Source organism: Suncus etruscus, chromosome 8, assembly GCF_024139225.1.
Source record: "Suncus etruscus isolate mSunEtr1 chromosome 8, mSunEtr1.pri.cur, whole genome shotgun sequence".
Lineage (NCBI taxonomy): Eukaryota > Metazoa > Chordata > Mammalia > Eulipotyphla > Soricidae > Suncus > Suncus etruscus.
The window spans coordinates 11,254,930-11,274,480 of record NC_064855.1 but is presented as its reverse complement, the minus strand read 5'-3'; the positions used below and the strand labels follow the sequence as shown (position 1 = coordinate 11,274,480).

Below are 19,551 nucleotides of genomic sequence, written 5' to 3'. Positions count from 1 at the left end.
AAGTAAAATGGAACTAGATCACATCAACTTAAAAAACCTTTTTTGGGTCCACACCTATCAGCATCTATCCAGATGTTACTTCAGACTCTAAATTCAGGAATTACCCCTGGAAATGTTTAAGTTACCATATAGGATGACAAGGATTGAAACTTGATCAGCAGCATGCAAACAAGAACCCTACCCGCTGTCTTACAGCTCTGATTTCTTAAAAAAGCTTTTGTGTTGTAAAAGAAATTTAGCAACAACAAAAAAATAAAACATTGCTGAGTATTAGAAAATATTTTCACACATGTCAGATAAAGTGTTGACTCAAATTATATATTAAGTAGACACAAAGTTGAACAAATAAAACCACTGATGACCTCATAAAGTGGGGAGAGGAAATAAATGGTTGCATCTTCTGTAAATATATATAAAATGATGTATGAAAATTTTTATTTATTAATTCTTATTATTAGGTAACTGAAACTCAAAACAATCATGTTATAGTATTGCACACCAGAAAAATGGTGGTATCAAAAGATTGTCAAAACCAGGATTTGGCAGGCTTGCTAACAAAGGAACCCTAATTTTACTGTTGAGAAATGTTACTTGAAATGTTACTGTTGGAAATGTTACTTGAAAGTAGATAAAATTTTGTTAAAAAGTGGAAGAAGAATGTCCATATTGTTTTCCAGAAATAAAATGATCAGTCTGCATTCTCAGCAACAATGAATGAGTCCCTTTCTCCCTGCATCCAACCCAACACTGGCAATTTTTTTAAGTGTGTGTGTGTGTGTGTGTGTGTGTGTGTGTGTGTGTGTGTGTGTGTGTGTGTGAGTCTCTGGTGTGACATGGTATCTTATTGTTGTTTTGATTTGCATCTTCCTAATTATTATTGATATGCAGCATTTTTTTTTTACTTTTTTTTTTTGTTTTTTGTTTTTGGGCCACACCCGTTTGATGCTCAGGGGTTACTCCTGGCTATGTGCTCAGAAATCGCCCCTGGCTTGGGGGTGTTAAGTTCAGGAGAACGATGCGCCGTTCAAAGACACCAAGACCACAATCTCTCATGCAATAGCAGAGGGTTTATTTTTCTTACAAGCGTGCAGGGGCTGTCAGAATCCAGCATAAGCCAGAATCTGCCAGCCCTGAACCATGAGCTTACAAGCTATATATAGTATTTTAAACAATAGAAAGGTACAGTAGATTGATTTGCTTTAGGAAGTACATGACATCTGGCATTTTCCCACAATTGTGAATGAAGGGGGTGGGTAATCAGGGCAGTCAGGAAACTCCCAGAATTGTCATGGATGCCTGTACGACCCCAGTGTTTTTGAGGGCCACGTCTAGCCCACTTTCCTGTCCTTGCCTGATGGCTGTTTCAAGCTTCCTTTACATTCCCCCCTTTTCTTTTGTTTGATCTCTAATCCTAGAGATCTGGGTTGTTTGATTAAGTGCCTTATATTGCTGCCTAGTAATCATTAGGTTCTATAGTCAGTAATAGCAGCAGGAGCACAAGCGGGCCTGTAATGGCAGACATTAGAGTTGTTAGCCAGGGGGACTACTTGAACCAGGACTGAAACCAATTGTTTTGAACCCGGAATTTTTGTTTTAGCCTTTCTTGAAGGGGGGTGGGTGATTACTGATTTGATTGGCCCCCCTTAAGAGCGCAGTTAATTAGCACACAATAATGGAAGGTCAAATTAAAAACTTCAAGGGCAATGCAAGGCATTTCTCTTGCCTGACCCCTTCCCCAGCTGCTTTTTAAAAAGTGTGATTTACTACTAATCTGGTTATTACGATTCAGTTCCAACTGGAAGGGAGCTTCCAGTATGCCTGACCGGTGGTTTTACAGTCCCATGCTGTCATCTGGTACAGTAGGTGATCTTCATTTTGCCCCGGTCCAGGAAGTTGAGTCAGATGGATATGCAGGGGGGGTCCTTTGTAGTCTGTTCAGGCCACTGACCATTCAAGCTGCGGGCTTCTGAGAAGTATCTGAAAAAGACTTATGAAGAAGTTTTCCGGGGGGTTTCTTACTTGTTCTGTATCTAAGGTTTTTTACACCTAGTGTGTAACAATTAATGATAACACAAGTTAAACAACAGAAATTAAAGCATTATAGCATTATTAACAAACAGCTCTGAATTATTTTTAGTTAGACTAATGCTTACATTTGTAATTTATGATCTGTTTGAGTACAATTAATAAAAAATGCTTTTACACCTAGGTTACTTTACTTTAATTATAAAAATTATTTTTCTCTCCACCTTAACCTTGCACCTTACTAGATATTTGAAAAAATTTTGGCTCCTTCCTTTGCATAAACACAATATTACTGGAGAAATCTCCATTTGGGGCACTCCCAATACTTACAGAATTTTTGAGGATAGGGTGGGGACACAGCAGATTTGTCACGTTACAGTTACTTAGGCTAGGCTGATGTAAGAACGAGTTGGTTCTCGGATGGCTGTTGTCTTCTCACCCACTGCAGGATTTTCCTAGAAGTAGCCTGTTCCACTCCTCTTCAGGGTTGGAAGAGACTCTGACCTCAAGTTCTTTCTTGAGACTGAGGGTGAGGGTGAGAGTGGTCGTGGCCAGTTAGTGCAGGTTCAGAAATCTGCCATTTCCTTTTTCAGGCCATTCATCTTGATGTTTTCCTGGTTTTGTTAGCCAGATGCCTAACGGTGCCTGCTTGTTACACCACCTTAAGCCTGATTATTTCCCCAAAAGAGGGCTTTGGGGTCCCCTTATTAATTTTAAGATTTCTTGTTTGCACGGGGATTACTCCTCATGCAGAGAGGAAATTTACCTGTTTGTATTTCATGCAAAGCAAACTGATGCCATGACATAAAAATGATATTAAAAGGTGCTAGGACGAGAGAAAAAGCAAATGTTACTTAATTTTGCACAGAAAATTTTAAACCTGATTATTGTCTGGAGGCTTTTACAATAAGATTTACAAAGTTCCTTGTGATACACTTATTAATATTCTTGGCAGTAAATAAATTTACATACAGAGAGTAGAAGTTTGCTTATTCTTCTGGACTTAGCTTAAAGCAGAAAACATATTAGACACCAGCAATTTAGCAATTTATATTTTACAAAATTTTCTGGCAGACTTTAGACCTTTTTTAAAAAAATAATCAAAAATTTAAAATATTGAAGTTCAGTTTAAAGGTGTTTAAAAATATTTTAGCTATGCTTTAGACCAAAGCAAAACATAAATTTTCTTAAAAGTATTTTAAATTTACAATTTAGAGGAGTTATAGTTTTTAAAGTTTGATTTTTTTTTACTCAATTTTAATTACTTTACTTTTCTGAACAACTTAGTACATTATTCAAAATGGTTTTTTGTTTTTTAACTATTTCAAACATAGCATTTTGCAGTTTCTAAAAATTTATTTTACAATTTTTTACTACTTTATAACTTATCATAGGTTCAAATGAGTTTACTACAAATATACCCTGTTTATTGATTAAAATGCCAAATTTATGACAGTGTTCAGAACATATTATATTTTAAATTCCAGTTACCAAGTTACTTAAGCTTTACAAGATGCAACTTTAGCAAATGAGAGGTAGGTATTGTAACCATCCAAGCACTACAGTATAACTTAAGTTATAAAAACCTTAGAGATATTAAATATGACTAATTTTACTTTAATTTTAAAAGGTTTGCACTTTATACAAATACCTAAAACTTTTATTTCTTTTATTTTTCCCAATTAGAAAACAAATTGCTAGAATTACTTTTATCTGACAGGACCAAATTTTTTTTGTTACACTTAGTAAAGACAATCTAGGCATTTTTACATTAAGACCTTAAAACTACATTAAATTTTATATTGTTATCTAGATTTAGGCATTTCAACAATATTAAGCGTTCACAAGATTAACAATATTATCAAAATGCTAACCACAACATTTTTCACACAGTTTTGGCCTTTTAAAATTAATATTATTTTTAACAGACATAGAAATACAAAAATTTGTATTATTCCCACATTACAATGCTGTTGGAACCTGTTTCTGAACTGATTGATAATTTCTTAGAGTTGGTGAAATTTCTTATGGCAGGTGGCATTTTCCAGTCTGTATTAGAACTTAGTTTCATCCCAGCCACTCCCAATTTCTTCTTCGATATGTAAACCAGGGGGGGGAAGGGAGTTTGGTAAGTTTTCCTTTCTTGGATAAGCTCCAGTAAAGAATTTTTTTTTAACTGACTAATTTCTTAGCTTCCCAGCCAGAAGCAACAAGACGGCAGCTTCCAAGATTTTTCTGATTTTTACCTTTTGGCTGAGGTGTTTAGTTACAAAGTCCAGCCCCTCCAGGACAAATTTAAGTCCTGCTGGCCAGCAAAGAGGCAGAGTTTGCGACCACCACCTTGCCCTGTCCCTAACAGAGCCTGCCTTGAAATACAAAAACACAACGAAACAGAAAATAACAAGGAAGTATAGAAATTGCCACTTAACACCAATTTTTGCACCTCTGGGAAGTTTTCCAGCAAGAGACCTTGGACTGAGCAGTCTGAGCCTGCTTCATGGTTGACTGAGAAAAGGCAATAGATAATAACAATCAAGAAATCAATTATCACACAAATTCCCCACACATTTTGCCAAGCACTTCACCACTCACACTGACCGGTCTTCACTCTCACGTTAAAATTTACAAATTTCTTTTGCTCTCTGGGCCATGCCCAATGAACTCCACACCTCTCCAGGACTGGGAGGGATTTTTCCCTCACTGAGTAACTTCCAGTTTTGAAGAGAGAGACAGGAGAAAATGAACCAGAGAAGTGGAAAGCCAAAAAATAAACCAAAACTAAAAATGAGATCAAAATGAAATCAAACCAACCTGAAGGATCTGCGAAGGGCTCACACCCACTTTGGAAAGCCCGGCCGGGACTTGCACTGATCCTTGGAGCTCCGTGGAGTCTCCTACGTTTGGAGCCAAGATTTCTGTTCCTTGCTGAGGAGGCCTCGCCCGACCTCCTCCCTGATGAGAAGGGCCCCTCTGGCCACTTCTCCCTAGGGCTCCTCAATAAAACCAAGTCACACAAGACAAGGAGAAACAACTCACACAAAACGGTAACAGACAGACAGACAAACAGAATCTGACCTAGGTCCCGATACTTGGGCAGTTTACCAATGTATACCCCACTAAGGGTCATACATACAGAAGGGCTCCCGAGCGTCCTCGGGATCCCCAAACCTCACTGAGGCGTCCCTCAGATCTGTGACCTGCGGCCCCCTAGACACGTCTGTCAGCCGCCACCGAGAACCCTCACGGGCTCGTACGGCAGTCACACTGCCCACACCAAGTGCACATTTTACCTCCTAGGCGCCGGTTTTCTCAAAACCCCGAGGTGAAGCGTTGATGTCCCTGAACAGGCGTGAATATCTCGCTGGGGCCTCCAAATGTTAAGTTCAGGAGAACGATGCGCCGTTCAAAGACACCAAGACCACAATCTCTCATGCAATAGCAGAGGGTTTATTTTTCTTACAAGCATGCAGGGGCTGTCAGAATCCAGCATAAGCCAGAATCTGCCAGCCCTGAACCATGAGCTTACAAGCTATATATAGTATTTTAAACAATAGAAAGGTACAGTAGATTGATTTGCTTTAGGAAGTACATGACATCTGGCATTTTCCCACAATTGTGAATGAAGGGGGGTGGGTAATCAGGGCAGTCAGGAAACTCCCAGAATTGTCATGGATGCCTGTACGACCCCAGTGTTTTTGAGGGCCACGTCTAGCCCACTTTCCTGTCCTTGCCTGATGGCTGTTTCAAGCTTCCTTTACAGGGGGACCATATGGGACGCCGGGGGATCGAACCGCAGTCCGTTCCTTGGCTAGCGCTTGTAAGGCAGACACCTTACCTCTAGCGCCACCTTCCTGGCCCGATATGCAGCATTTTTATATACCCTTTGGCCATCTGTATTTCTTCTTTAAGGAAATGTTTGTTCATTTCTTTTCCCCACTTTGAGCTTCCATATAATCCAGCAATACCACACGTGGGGTTATACCCCAGGAACACAAAAACACAATTCTAAACAAACTCTGTACTTCCATGTTTATTGCAACAATAGTTATAATACCAGAGTCTGGAAATAACCCAGGTGTCCAACAAGAGACTGATTGGTATTTCTTCAGGGTGTTGGATCCTACCCTACTCAGTATTCATTCTCTCCCCTCAAGTGATTGGATTATTGGATCCCTCCCTACTTAGTATTCCTTCTTCACCCTAGCGTGTGGTCTGGTTCTTGCTAATAAAAGCCCAGGTTTTAGGAATGCAGGACACTCATTCATTGGCCCTCCTCCACTAAGCTGCTTTCCTTCTTAGGAGCTGAAGGCTTGTGTGGTGGAATTATTACCTTGAGTGTTGAAATTCCTGAACCCATTCTTGCCCCCTTTCACTGAGTGAATTATTTCCTGCATTGACTTCTGCTTCCAGATCTGCATCTCTCCAGGTCCTAGTTTTGGAGCCTGAGGTTTTCATCATGCAAGGGTTCTCAAACTTTTTAAACTGGGGCCAGTTCACTGTTCCTCACACCATTGGAAGGCCAGACTACAGTTTATAAAAATTATAAACAACTTCCTATGAACACTGCGCATATATTATTTTGAAGTAAAAAGGGGGGCACTAATACAGTAATTAAAATTAAGAACAAGTAAAACCAACAAACTTAATAGTATTTCAATAGCAACTATGGCCTGATTTTGAGGACCCCTGTGGGCCTGGGATGAATTGACTGCTAAGGAGGACAGTCAATGGCAGCAAAAAAAAAAAAATCTCAGCAGCCAAATGTCCTTGGTGGGTGGGCTACATGTGACCATAGTTTGAGGACCCCTGAACAATGGAATACTATGCAGTGGTTTGGAAATGAAGTTATGACATTTGCTTATAATAAATGAATATAGAGATGATTATTCTGAGTAAAATGAGTCAGAAGGAAAGGGATACACATAGAATAATTTCACTCTTTTGTGAGATATAAGAAAAACAAGATACTGCCTGGCAATAATATCCATAGACATTAAAGATAAGGGTCGAGAGATCCAGCCCAGGATAGGAAGCTTGACACAAAGAGTGGTGAGTTCAGGTGGTGTAGAGAAGGGTCTACTATGACAATAATAGTTAGAATTTATCACTCTGGACAAGAACTTGGTGCTATAAGGGGAAAAAGAGATATTAAAGGCATCCCTCCATTAACAATAGCACAAACCACAATGACAAAAAGAAAAAGGAAAGAGAGAGAAAGGAAAAGAGAAATTGCCAGCTCTACAGACAGGCAGGGATGCGGGTGGGAGAGAAACAGGTGACATCAGTGGTGGGAGGGTGCACTCTTGAAGGGTGGCATACAATTTATGAATGAATGAAACCCAACACTGAAGAACTTTGTAACCACAGTGCTTAAATAAAAAAATTAATTTTTTTAAAAAGTGGAGAAAAACTACCATATGAGCCAGCAGTTTCACTTCCTAATGTCTACATTCTAAATGCAGAGACATTAATTTGATAAGATATATGCAAGTACTAAGTACAATAGCCAGCATAAAGAAACAACCTCAATGTCTTAATGACACATGGATGAATTAAAAATATTGAGATTACATTCAAGCAACATGTATATACTATGTATATGTAAAGAAGATGAAATCTTGCAGTTTGTTGCAGTATAGATTGATGTGGAAGGAATCACGAGAAATGAGAAAAGTCAAAATTGGGACAAATACTACATGCTATCACTACATGGTTGATGTGTTATGAGAAAAACAAGGGAATATTCAGTACTAAATGATAGCAAACACTCGAACTGTGAACCTGAGATTATGAATTAGTAATTGTCAAGTGGGAGGTGAGGAAGATGAGGACAAGTGTAATCAATGTGTCCATGGGAGAGGGGATAAACACTGTAGTGATGATGAGGGGCAATAATTTTGTATATCAAAGCTAAATTATTACACTATTTTAACCATGTTACCCGAAAAATAAGAAGAATAAATGTAAGAAAGACATTTCAACTTCTGTCTTAAGCTTGCCTTCCAGTTGATTCTCAGCAAGTATTTACAAACAAGGGCCATGGCATTGGGATAAAATTCTTTATTCTCATATTTTAAAAGCTATTGATTTTTTCATTTGAAATACATAGAATTTTTTGTGTCCCACTGTTTACTTGACCATTGAAACTCAACACTAATACAAATAGATAATAATAATTTTGGAGTCATTTATTGATTCCATGGATTATAGAAAAGAATTATTTATTTCTTAACCAAATATAAAGAAGAAAGCATTTTCAATTATTCACTTAATTATGAAGAGGAAGGAAAAGGAGGATGCGAGACAATACATTTTTTTCATCACTTGCAAAATTTATAATTCATTCATTGTCGTTGTTGGTTTTGGGACCCTGAGCAATTGTATTCAAGGCTTAATCCTTCTTCTGTGCTCAGGAATCACTCCAGGAAGACTTGAGCTACCATATAGGGAGATACGGAGGCCACATGCAAGGCAAGCACTTTCCACATTGAACTATTATTTAACCCTATGATTTATTCTTTAGAAGTAAATATTTGCAAAACACTTTTTTCAGAGATGTTTTTACGTCTTTGTTTCTTAAGGAAAAGATCAGTGAGTTCAGCATGGGAGAGACAATATTAGTAAATATTTGCACTGTGGCATCCACCAAGGGGTTGGGTGTGGGCTGCAGATAGATGATGACCACAGGAGCGAGGTAACAGAGGACAGCAGCAAGGTGGGCGCTGCAGGTGGAGAAGGCTTTCTTCCTGCCCTCTGCTGAGCGCATCCTTAAAATGGCAATCGCGATACGCATGTAGCAGAGGATAATGGTGCCCCAAAATAATAAACCCAGAAAGCATACAGCTGCAGAACCCACTGCCTGGGCCAGTGATGTATCATCACAGGCCAAGGGCAAGACAGCAGGGATGTCACAGAAGAAGTAGTCCACCTGATTCGGGCCACAGTAGGTCAGTCTAAAAGTGAAGGCAGTTAGAATGGAGCCAAGAGCACAGCCCACTGTCCAGGCTACTATGACCAAACCCACACAGACTTCGGATCTCATGATGAGTGAATACCTCAGTGGGTAACAGATGGCTACAAAGCGATCATAGGACATCACAGAATAAAGACAAGCTTCAGTACACCCCAGGAAGTGATAGAAGAAGATCTGTGTGGCACAACCATTGAAAGAAATGGCTCGGTTCTGGCCAGAGAGACAGAACAGCATTTTAGGGCAGGTAACAGCTGGTAAAACTATATCCAAAAGAGCCAGTAGCCCCAAGAAGAAGTACATGGGAGTGTGAAGGACAGAAGAGGAAAAATGGCTGTCAAAATGAGTGAATTTCCTATCATGGTGAAGAGGTAAATGACCAAGAAGAGGGGAAAGAGAACCATCTCCACTCCCTGGGTCTTTGGTATTCCCAGCAGAATGAACTCACTCAGCTCTGTGTGGTTCCTCATGTTCCTGCAGGACTGGTCTGGATAGAGACAAAACTCATGAAAGTATGAAGGTGGAGGCTAAACAGGCACAAGGACACATTGACCATCCAACCAAATCTCTTTACTTATCTCTGTAGAAATATAAGTAGGTTTGCTATTGAAATCATTTACCAGTTAGAAAATCGACTTATGAGTTTATATCTCACAATATCCTCGTTATTTTCTGAATGTGGGCCTAAAATGAATTGAAATAATACCAATAATATCCTGGAATCCTTGTCTCTGGTTGCACTAGATAATTTCTGCATGACATCAAATGTCAGATGTTCTCCCATACTCTTTTTCTTTTTTTGGGGTCACACCCATTTGATGCTCAGGGGTTACTCCTGGCTAAGCACTCAGAAATTGCCCCTGGCTTGGGGGGACCATGTGGGACGCTGGGGGATCGAACTGCGGTCCTTCCTTGGCTAGCGCTGGCAAGGCAGACACCTTACCTCTAGCGCCACCTCACCAGCCCCTCCCATACTCTTTCCATTCCCTTTCCATCAGGCAGGTTTGAATACCTGCTCCTCTAGTGATGTTTGAATTGGAGGGTACCTTTATTTCCTATGTTATTTTTTTATCATATTTGGTATATTTCTTACTATAAATACCCTTATTACTAGCAAAGTTGATTTTTAAATGTATATAGAGTGGTAGTACAGGAATGTAGGCATCTGCCTTGCATATAACTAACCCTGTTTGATCCTTGAAACCAAATATGGTCACTCAAGGACCCCAGAAGCAACTTCTGAGAACTGCTATATGTGATCCAAACTCCTTAAAAATAGTTCAAAAATAGGCCAGAAAGATAGTACACAGGTAGTGCATTTGCCTTCCAAGCGGCTGACCCAGGACGGACGCTGGTTGGAATCTTGGCATCTCATATGATCCCCCGTGCCAGCCAGGAGATATATATGACACAGCAGAAGTAACTCCTGAGAGCATCCGGGTGTGACCCAAAAAAGGCAAAATAAAAAATAGTTAAAAAAATAGCAACAATGTAATGGGATATTATCCTTAGCTTCAATTTTGTTCACAGGTTAAATTATATATTTTCTCTTTACTCAACTATGTGATAAATATATCAACATAGGATATTTAATAATTTTAAAAAGAGGTCAATTGTTTTTAATTATGCAAATCTATTTTGAATTTTATCTTTCCAGATTTTTCATGTAATTAAAAATTTTAATGATTAAAATCACTAGGTCTATTCTCTTAAGTTTAAGTAGAGACTACAGCCTTACCTATAGACATTCTGCAATAGAATATATCTGGATTTATCCCACCTACTTTACTGACTTTGAACCAGTTGATAAGCCATGCTATTCCCCCTTTTCCATTCTAGTAAATATCTTTGCTCTCCTATTATTTAAAAAATTATTTTAAGTTAGCCTAAAGTGAATGTCAGAGAAGTAAAAACTAATATGGAACGTCAATTGGTCAGTCTCTCATTATATTTACACTTTTCTGCTCTTTTTTAGTTTTTTTGGGGCCAGACCCAGTGGTGCTCAGTACTTACTCCTGGTTCTGTGCTCGATATCACTCATGAATGTGTTCAGGGAGCAGAAGCAATGCTCCGGATTGAATGGGTGCCAGCTGCCTGGAAGGCAGGCCCCAATCTCCTCTAATGCCGCTCTTATGAGATTTGACTTAAAAACTAGTCAATGAATTATTTAGCAAAGTATGTTATATTTTAGTTGTTATTCATCAAGATTTAATACTTTTTAAAAAAGAATTATCTTATAAATTGGATTAAATTGGGAAATACTGGTAGAAATATCTAACAAAGAAAATTCTTATGGAATGTAATTTGGGTTTCCTAAAAGGAAACATGAAAGTCTGTGATTAAATCAGTACCATTATTTACATTTCCTGTGAAATAAATATTTCTGGGGCCTGAGAGATAGCATAGAGGTAGGGCATTTGCCTTGCAAGCATAAAGATGATGGTTCAAATCCCGGCATTCCATTTGGTACCCAGAGTCTGCCAGGAGTGATTTCTGAGCATAGGGCCAGAGTAACCCCTGAGTGCTGACGGGTGTGACCCAAAAACCAATAAATAAATACATAAATAAATAAATACTTCTAAATAATTAGTAAATTAACACTTGAGAAATTATTTTGGAAGTGTTGATTATTTTCTATGAAGTTACCTATTCTTGGAACTACCTTATTTACCCATTAGGAAATTTTAGTCCCTAAGAATTATTTTGTTTTGTTAAATGTTTAGAAATATCTGAAGTAATTCTTTTGGTTCTTAGATTATTTAAAACCATTTTTTATTCTTCCTAATACATGTGATTATAGTGAACTTGTTCTTAGCTTAAGCTTCTGTGTATAACGAGAGAAGTTTAGATATTCTTTAAAAGATAGATGAATAATTCTTTGACTAAAAAGATTGAATAACTTTTTATAATTTTTATGAATGTATGCAATTTTTATAATTGCTTAGAACAAAATATTTGTTTTTATAGAGTGGGAAAATAAGTAATTAAAATGAGAGAGAAAGCAATTCAGATGTTAATGGCCTTTTGAAAAGAAGAAAATTCATAAGTAATGGAAAATACTATAATAAAACAACATAATATAATAGCCCATGAACACAGGTTTTCAACTGAGATCAAGACTGAACTCCCGGGAGAATGATAACTAGAATAGTGTCACAGTTTCAGACAGTTGACTTACTTTGCAATTATTGTCATAAACTCTCAAATGTCTATAGGATTGTTTTATTGAATCCTTAGAGTCTTGGGGTCCTTTGGGGTTCAACTTTCTCCCAGACAGCCAGCATTCAACTTTCTCCCAGACTCCTGTAGTTGACTTTCAGGGGCTCAGGGGTTCAACTGGCCTGAAGTTAGTTTGTGTTGGATTTGTTTTGGAGGTCCTGGCTTGAGGTGCCCATGGTCTGATTTAGCATCTCATCTGTTTACCTCATGTGGGCTCCATACAGGGTCACTCAGACACAGGGAAGGAAGGGTTTGCAGTAACTGCTCAAGGGATAGAGGGTTTTGGTGCTAAAGAAATGAGAGTCTTTTCATATCAATTGATTGATTTTAAGTGGAGGTCTTGCTTTCTAATTTTCTGACTTTGTTGTGTTTCTGTTTCTCTGTCTCTAAAATGGGGCTTATTGCATTTGAAAGGTTGTTGAGTGGATTTGACAGGAAAATGCAGAGAGAGAGAGAGAGAGAGAGAGAGAGAGTATGTGTGTGAGAGAGAGAGAGACAGAGACAGAGACAGAGAGACAGAGAGACAGAGAAAGCAACTAAGGTGACATTTGCCGTCTTGTAGATTTCAGCAACTGTTATTTGTTCTGTTGGGCAAAAGTTGAAACACAAAGTAGTCTCTGCTGAATAGTAGCAGGTATGTAGTTAATAGGAAGTACTTCAAAGTTTGGGGAAGGTGCTTGCAAAATATTCTGAAAAGATCTGTCCTGGAATATGCTAAGTACCTAATAAAAACCATTATGAGAAATCAAATCTACAGCTTTATGACTTGTACCCAGTTCCTTCATGCCAGTATCCAGGCCTCTAAACCATTCCCAACCCAGTAAAATATGAGTCATGCTTGTGTAGTCAGCCTGTAAGAGTTCTGCTTGGGAGAATTTGTCACTTCCATATTTCTGTTGTAGTACAGCCCACATTTTCCCTTAGTTTAAGAACTGAATGCAAGGAGATATGAAAAGTATGGGAAAAGCATATATTTTATTTTGCTTGTTTTAACAAACGTGCTCCTTCAAATGTTTTATATCCAATATTACAAGATACATTTCTCACCATTTCTGGACTAGCTGCCAGCCAGGTCCTAGTCATCAGACATCATGGAATCTAGAATGGAAATTAAAGTAATAATGAAAGATTACACACATTAAAGAAACCTATGTTGATGATTTAGTTTAAAATTTAGCTCAAATCAGATATATCTCTGGGCAAGACCCAGCACAGCTTATCAGAGAGAACTTGGACTTGGCATTGGAGAATATTGGTTGCAGTTCTGATTGTTGGAGACATGAACAAGGTTTTTGATTTCTACTCTCTGAGCCTCTGCTTATAACTTTACAAAGGAGTTAAATTTTTTCTGCCTACTGTGACAATTCTGAAGCCATAGGTTGCATATTATAATAATAATAGGGCAAGATAAGGCATAATTAGTAAAGCTCTTAATATCTTGTGTCTCCCATTTCTATGAAACATACACCACTTTAATTGTGTTCTTTGAAGTGTGGGATATTCTTATAATATATAAGCATATCTATATGTAATAGATATAAGTATAAGATATAGTAATCATGGTATTCATGAAATATTTTTGTGTAATTGAGATAACAGATAACTGTCAGGATGGCTGTGGCAATTAAATGAGAAGGTGTTGATAAAAGGCTGGGGAGAAATCATATGCTTTGTATAATGGTTCCATATTACAATATTTTCAGTAGTCTTGTGACATATAATTTGTATAACAAACTGTATTGCTGTAAAGGTATAACTACAAATATCTTTTACCTGCTGGAGGTTTTGATAGAAGGTAAATCCACAGAAGACTAAATAGAAAAGAGAAATTTAATAATAAAATCAGAAGTCAAAATCAAGAAAAAGGAAGAAGTGAGTAAGAAATGGCTGCATGTGGGGGTTTCCAGGCAGAGTGCTGATTGCTCTACCTGCAGAGTCTCCATCCAGCTGTGCTTCTTCTGAGGAAACTGAGGACCTGAAGGGAGCCCTGTCCTACTCTTCTCTGTCTTTCCTGAACTCTGGAAGCTCTCCTCAGAGCCCTAGGAAGCGAACTCCAAAAAAACTGAAGCTACCCAGCAAGTGAGTGAGTAAGAAATGGCTGGATGTGAGGGTTTCCAGGCAGAGTGCTGATTGCTCTACCTGCAGAGTCTCCACCCGGCTGTGCTCCTTCTGAGGAAACTGAGGACCTGAAGGGAGCCCTGTCCTACTCTTCTCTGTCTTTCCTGAACTCTGGAAGCTCACCTCAGAGCCCTGGGAAGCAAACCCCCCAAAAACTGAAGCTACCCAGCAACTCTCCTCAGAGTCTTGGGAAGCGACCCCAAAAATACAGCATTCTGAAGCTGCCAAGCAAGCGACTGAAAACTAAGCCTGTCCAGTGGGGCCCGAATGTGAAAAACTGTGAGTGCTGCCTGTGAGTGTCTCTCTACTATCCTGCTGCATGAACCTCTTGAGAGTGGGCTGAAAAGAGGCTCCAGAAGGCACTTAGCTCCACTTCGCTACGCAGCCGTGCGCTCTTTCTAAAAAAATAACACCATCACAAGAAGAAAAAAAAACACACTAAGAACTGTGTTGGATCACAGAAGCAAGAACTTCTCTCCAGACTGTCTTCTCTGCTGCTTGCTCGGGCCTAAGATTTGACCCTGTGTGAGACTTCATCCACGGAGGACTCCCCTACCTTGGAGGCAAGCAGGCCCATCCAGAAAGGGCGGAGCCAGAGAAGTGTGCTACCTGCATCATATAACCAATGAATACCACCACAACACGTAGAAAAACCCACAATACAAGTGTGACAATGGGGAAACAACGCAGGCCAGCATCAGACATAGAGAATGAAGTTGACAATTCTGATGACCAGTTAATGACCAACCAACTAATCAACCTCTCAGATAAGGACTTTAGAGTAGCAATATGAAAGATGCTCAAATACCTCAAAAAAACAATGGATAGAGTGGAACAGAACACTAATAATAATCAAGAAAATATGAAGACAGAAATCACAAAACTCCAAACTGAAATAACATGTCAACTAACAGGCCTGAAAAAAATCAGTAAATGAAGTGAATGACAAAATGGATAAGCTCTGGGACAGGGTATCAGAAGCTGAGAATAGACTCGGTGCTGTGGAAGATGAGATACATAACAATTCCATACAGCAGGAGAGATTGGAAAAAAAACTTAAAGCAAATGAACAGACAATGGAAAAATTAGTCAAAGAATGGGAACTGATGAAAATAGAGGTCTATGATAAGATCAACAGAAACAACTTAAGAATCATTGGAGTCCCAGAGACCCAGGAAGAAAATTTCCAGGAAGAATCAACGGTCAAGAACATCATTAAAGAGAAACTTCCAGAGCTAAAGAATATATGTGATCAAATCCTGCATGCTCGAAGAGTACCAACCAAAAGAGACCCAAGAAAAACCACCCCAAGACACATCCTAGTCACAATGACAAATCCCACAGATAGAGACAGAATTCTGAAAACAGCAAGATCAAAAGGGGAAATTACATTCAAGCAAGCATCCTTGAGATTTACAGCAGACCTGTCACCAGAAACACTCAATGCCAGAAAGCAGTGGTGGGTTATTGTGACAAGACTGAATGAAATAAATGCTTCACCTAGAATACTGTATCCAGCAAAACTCACTTTCCAGTTTGACGGAAGAATACATGGTTTCACAGACAAAAAACAGCTCAGAAACTTTACAGACTCAAAACCAGTCTTAAGAGAAAAACTGAAAGACCTAATTTAAAACAAGACTAACCAAAAGACACACCAAATTTCGATATAAAGATGGCATTAAATCCCAGGACAATTCTTTCTCTCAACGTCAATGGACTAAATGCACCAGTTAAGAGACACAGAGTGGCTAAATGGATCAAAAAACTCAATCCAACCTTCTGCTGCCTACAAGAAACGCACCTGAATAGTCAGAACAAACATAGACTCAAAATAAAAGGCTGGAGAAAAATTATCCAAGCAAACAACACCCATAAAAAAGCTGGAGTGGCCATACTAATATCAGATAATGCAAACTTTATACTCAGGAAGGTTGTAAAGGACAAAGATGGACATTTTATATTAATTAAGGGGTATGTAGAGCAGGAAGAAATAACTCTCCTAAACATATATGCACCAAATGAGGGGCCAGCAAAATATTTAAAACAACTGTTGACAAATCTGAAAAACAATATCAATAACAACACAATAATTGTGGGGGACCTCAACACTGCTTTGTCAACATTGGATAGGTCAACCAGACTGAAACCCAACAAGAATATACTAGACCTGAGGAGAGAAATGGAAGATAGAGGCCTAGTGGATATATATAGGACATTCCATCCCCAGAAACCTGGATACACATTCTTCTCCAATGTACATGGGACATTCTCCAGGATAGACTACATGCTGGCACATAAAACATACCTCCATAAGATCAAGAGGATAGAAATTTTGCAGACTACCTTCGCTGACCACAAGGCTCTGAAATTATATGTGAACTCCAAAGGGACTCAGAAGAAACACTTTAACACCTGGAAGTTAAACAACCTCATACTCAATAACCAGTGGGTCCGAGATGAAATCAAGGAGGAAATCAAAAGGTTCCTGGAAAGAAATGACAATAAAGACACAAACTATCAGAACTTATGGGACACAGCAAAAGCAGTACTGAGAGGAAAATTTATAGCTTTGCAAGCACACATCAGGAAGGAAGAAGGAGCTTACCTGAGTAGCTTAATGACACAGCTAATAGAACTAGAAAGTACTCAACAAAAGGACCCAAAAATAGGAAGACAGAAGGAAATAACAAACCTGAGAGCAGAAATCAACGAAGTGGAAACCCAAAAAACAGTCCGAAAGATCAACGAAAGCAGAAGTTGGTTTCTTTGAAAAAATAAACAAGATTGATAGACCACTGGCAAACCTAACAAAGAAAGAGAGAGAGAAACTTGATAACTCGTATTAGAAATGAAAAAGGAGAGATCACTACTGATATGACAGAGATTCAAAGGGTAATCAGAAACTACTTTGAAAAACTCTATGCCACTAAAAATGAGAACCTGGAAGAAATGGATAAATTCTTGGACTCTTATAATCTTCCACGGTTGAAAGAAGAGGATGTAGCATATCTAAACACCCCCATCACCATTGATGAAATAAAAATCGTAATCAAAAGTCTGCCCAAAAACAAAAGCCCAGGCCCAGATGGATTCACTAATGAATTCTATCAAACTTTCCAAGAGGAACTACTACCAATCCTGACAAGACTCTTTCATGAAATTGAACAAGTGGAAATACTCCCAAATAGCTTTTATGAAACCAACATCACCTTGATACCTAAACCAGACACAGATGCTACGAAAAAAGAAAATTACAGACCAATATTGCTGATGAATGCAGATGCAAAGATCCTCAACAAAATCCTGGCAAATAGGATTCAATACCTCATTAAGAAGATCATCCACGACGATCAAGTAGGTTTCATCCCAGGAATGCAAGGATGGTTCAACATCCGTAAGTCTATCAACATAATACACAACATCAACAACAAGAAAAATAAAAACCACATGATCATATCAATAGATGCAGAGAAAGCATTTGATAAGGTCCAACACCCATTCTTGATCAAAACTCTCAGCAAGATGGGAATGGAAGGAACCTTTCTCAATATAGTTAAGGCCATCTACCACAAGCCAGTGGCAAATATTATCCTCAATGGAGAAAAACTAAAAGCCTTCCCTCTAAATTCTGGCACAAGACAAGGCTGTCCTCTCTCACCACTCCTATTCAACATAGCACTGGAAGTACTTGCTATAGCGATTAGGCAAGAAAAAGATATCAAGGTAATCCAGATAGGAAAGGAAGAAGTCAAGCTCTCACTGTTTGCAGATGACATGATGCTCTACTTAGAAAACCCTAAAGACTCTACCAAAAAGCTTCTAGAAACAATAGACTCATATAGCAAGGTGGCAGGCTACAAAATCAACACACAAAAATCAATGGCCTTTCTATACCAGGTGTCGGCAACCTGCGGCTCCGGAGCCGCATGCGGCTCTTTTGAAGGCTTGCCGCGGCTCCGGAGCCGATGTCAGAAAAAAAAAATACTGCTTTAATCTCAGCTCCGCTTCTCTCCGCTATATCTATAGCAGTGAGGCGGAGCTGAGGAGCGGAGCCAATGGAGGCAGCCGTACCTGGTGACGTATATAGCATTAAGGTAAGAAACAATATATGCAGTGTTATATTTGTTTTAAATGTTGCAATGGTTTTGCGGCTCCCAGTTTCCTTCGGAAACGGGTCCAAGTGGCTCTTTATGTCTGAAAGGTTGCAGACCCCTGCTATACACCAATAGTAATAAGGAAGAAATGGACATTAAGGAAACAACCCCATTCACAATAGTGCCACACAAACTCAAATATCTTGGAATCAACTTGACTAAAAATGTGAAGGACCTATACACAGAAAACTATAAAACTCTGCTCCAAGAAATAAGAGAGGACACGCAGAAATGGAAACACATACCCTGCTCATGGATTGGCAGGATTAACATCATCAAAATGGCAATACTCCCCAAGGCATTATACAGATTCAACGCTATCCCTCTAAAGATACCCATGACATTCTTCAAAGAAGTGGATCAGGCACTTTTGAAATTTGTTTGAAACAATAAACACCCTAGAATAGCTAAAGCAGTCATTGGGAAAAAGAATATGGGAGGAATTACTTTCCCCAACTTTAAACTTTACTACAAAGCAATAGTTATCAAAACAGCATGGTATTGCAATAAGGACAGATTCTCAGATCAGTGCAATAGGCTTGAATACTCAGAAAATTTTCCCCAGACATACGATCACCTAATTTTTGATAAAGGAGCAGGAAATCCTAAATGGAGCAAAGAAAGCCTCTTCAACAAGTGGTGTTGGCACAACTGGCTAGCCACTTGCAAAAAATTAAACTTAGACCCCCAGCTAACATCATGTACGAAGGTAAAATCCAAATGGATGAAAGACCTCGATATCAGACCCCAAACCATAAGATATATAGAACAGCACATAGGCAAAACTCTCCAGGACATTGAGACTACAGGCATCTTCAAGGAGGAAACTGCACTCTCCAAGCAATTGAAAGCAGAGATTAACAGATGGGAATATATTAAGTTGAGAAGCATCTGCACCTCAAAGGAAATAGTGCCCAGGATACAAGAGCCACCCACTGAGTGGGAGAAACTATTCACCCAATACCCATCAGATAAGGGGCTAATCTTTAAAATATACAAGGCACTGACAGAAATTTACAAGAAAAAAACATCTAATCCCATCAAAAAATGGGGAGAAGAAAT

The 19,551-nt window shown here is 38.8% G+C and overlaps 1 protein-coding gene and 1 pseudogene across 1 annotated transcript in view; both read right to left on the bottom strand.

The window, feature by feature from the left end:
- LOC126015454 (NADH dehydrogenase [ubiquinone] 1 alpha subcomplex subunit 6) overlaps nucleotides 1-19,551 on the bottom strand; it is a 566,806-nt gene that overhangs the window by 39,247 nt on the left and 508,008 nt on the right. The gene's annotated exons all lie outside the window — the stretch shown is intronic.
- LOC126015792 (olfactory receptor 148-like) lies at nucleotides 8,531-9,465 on the bottom strand (annotated as a pseudogene).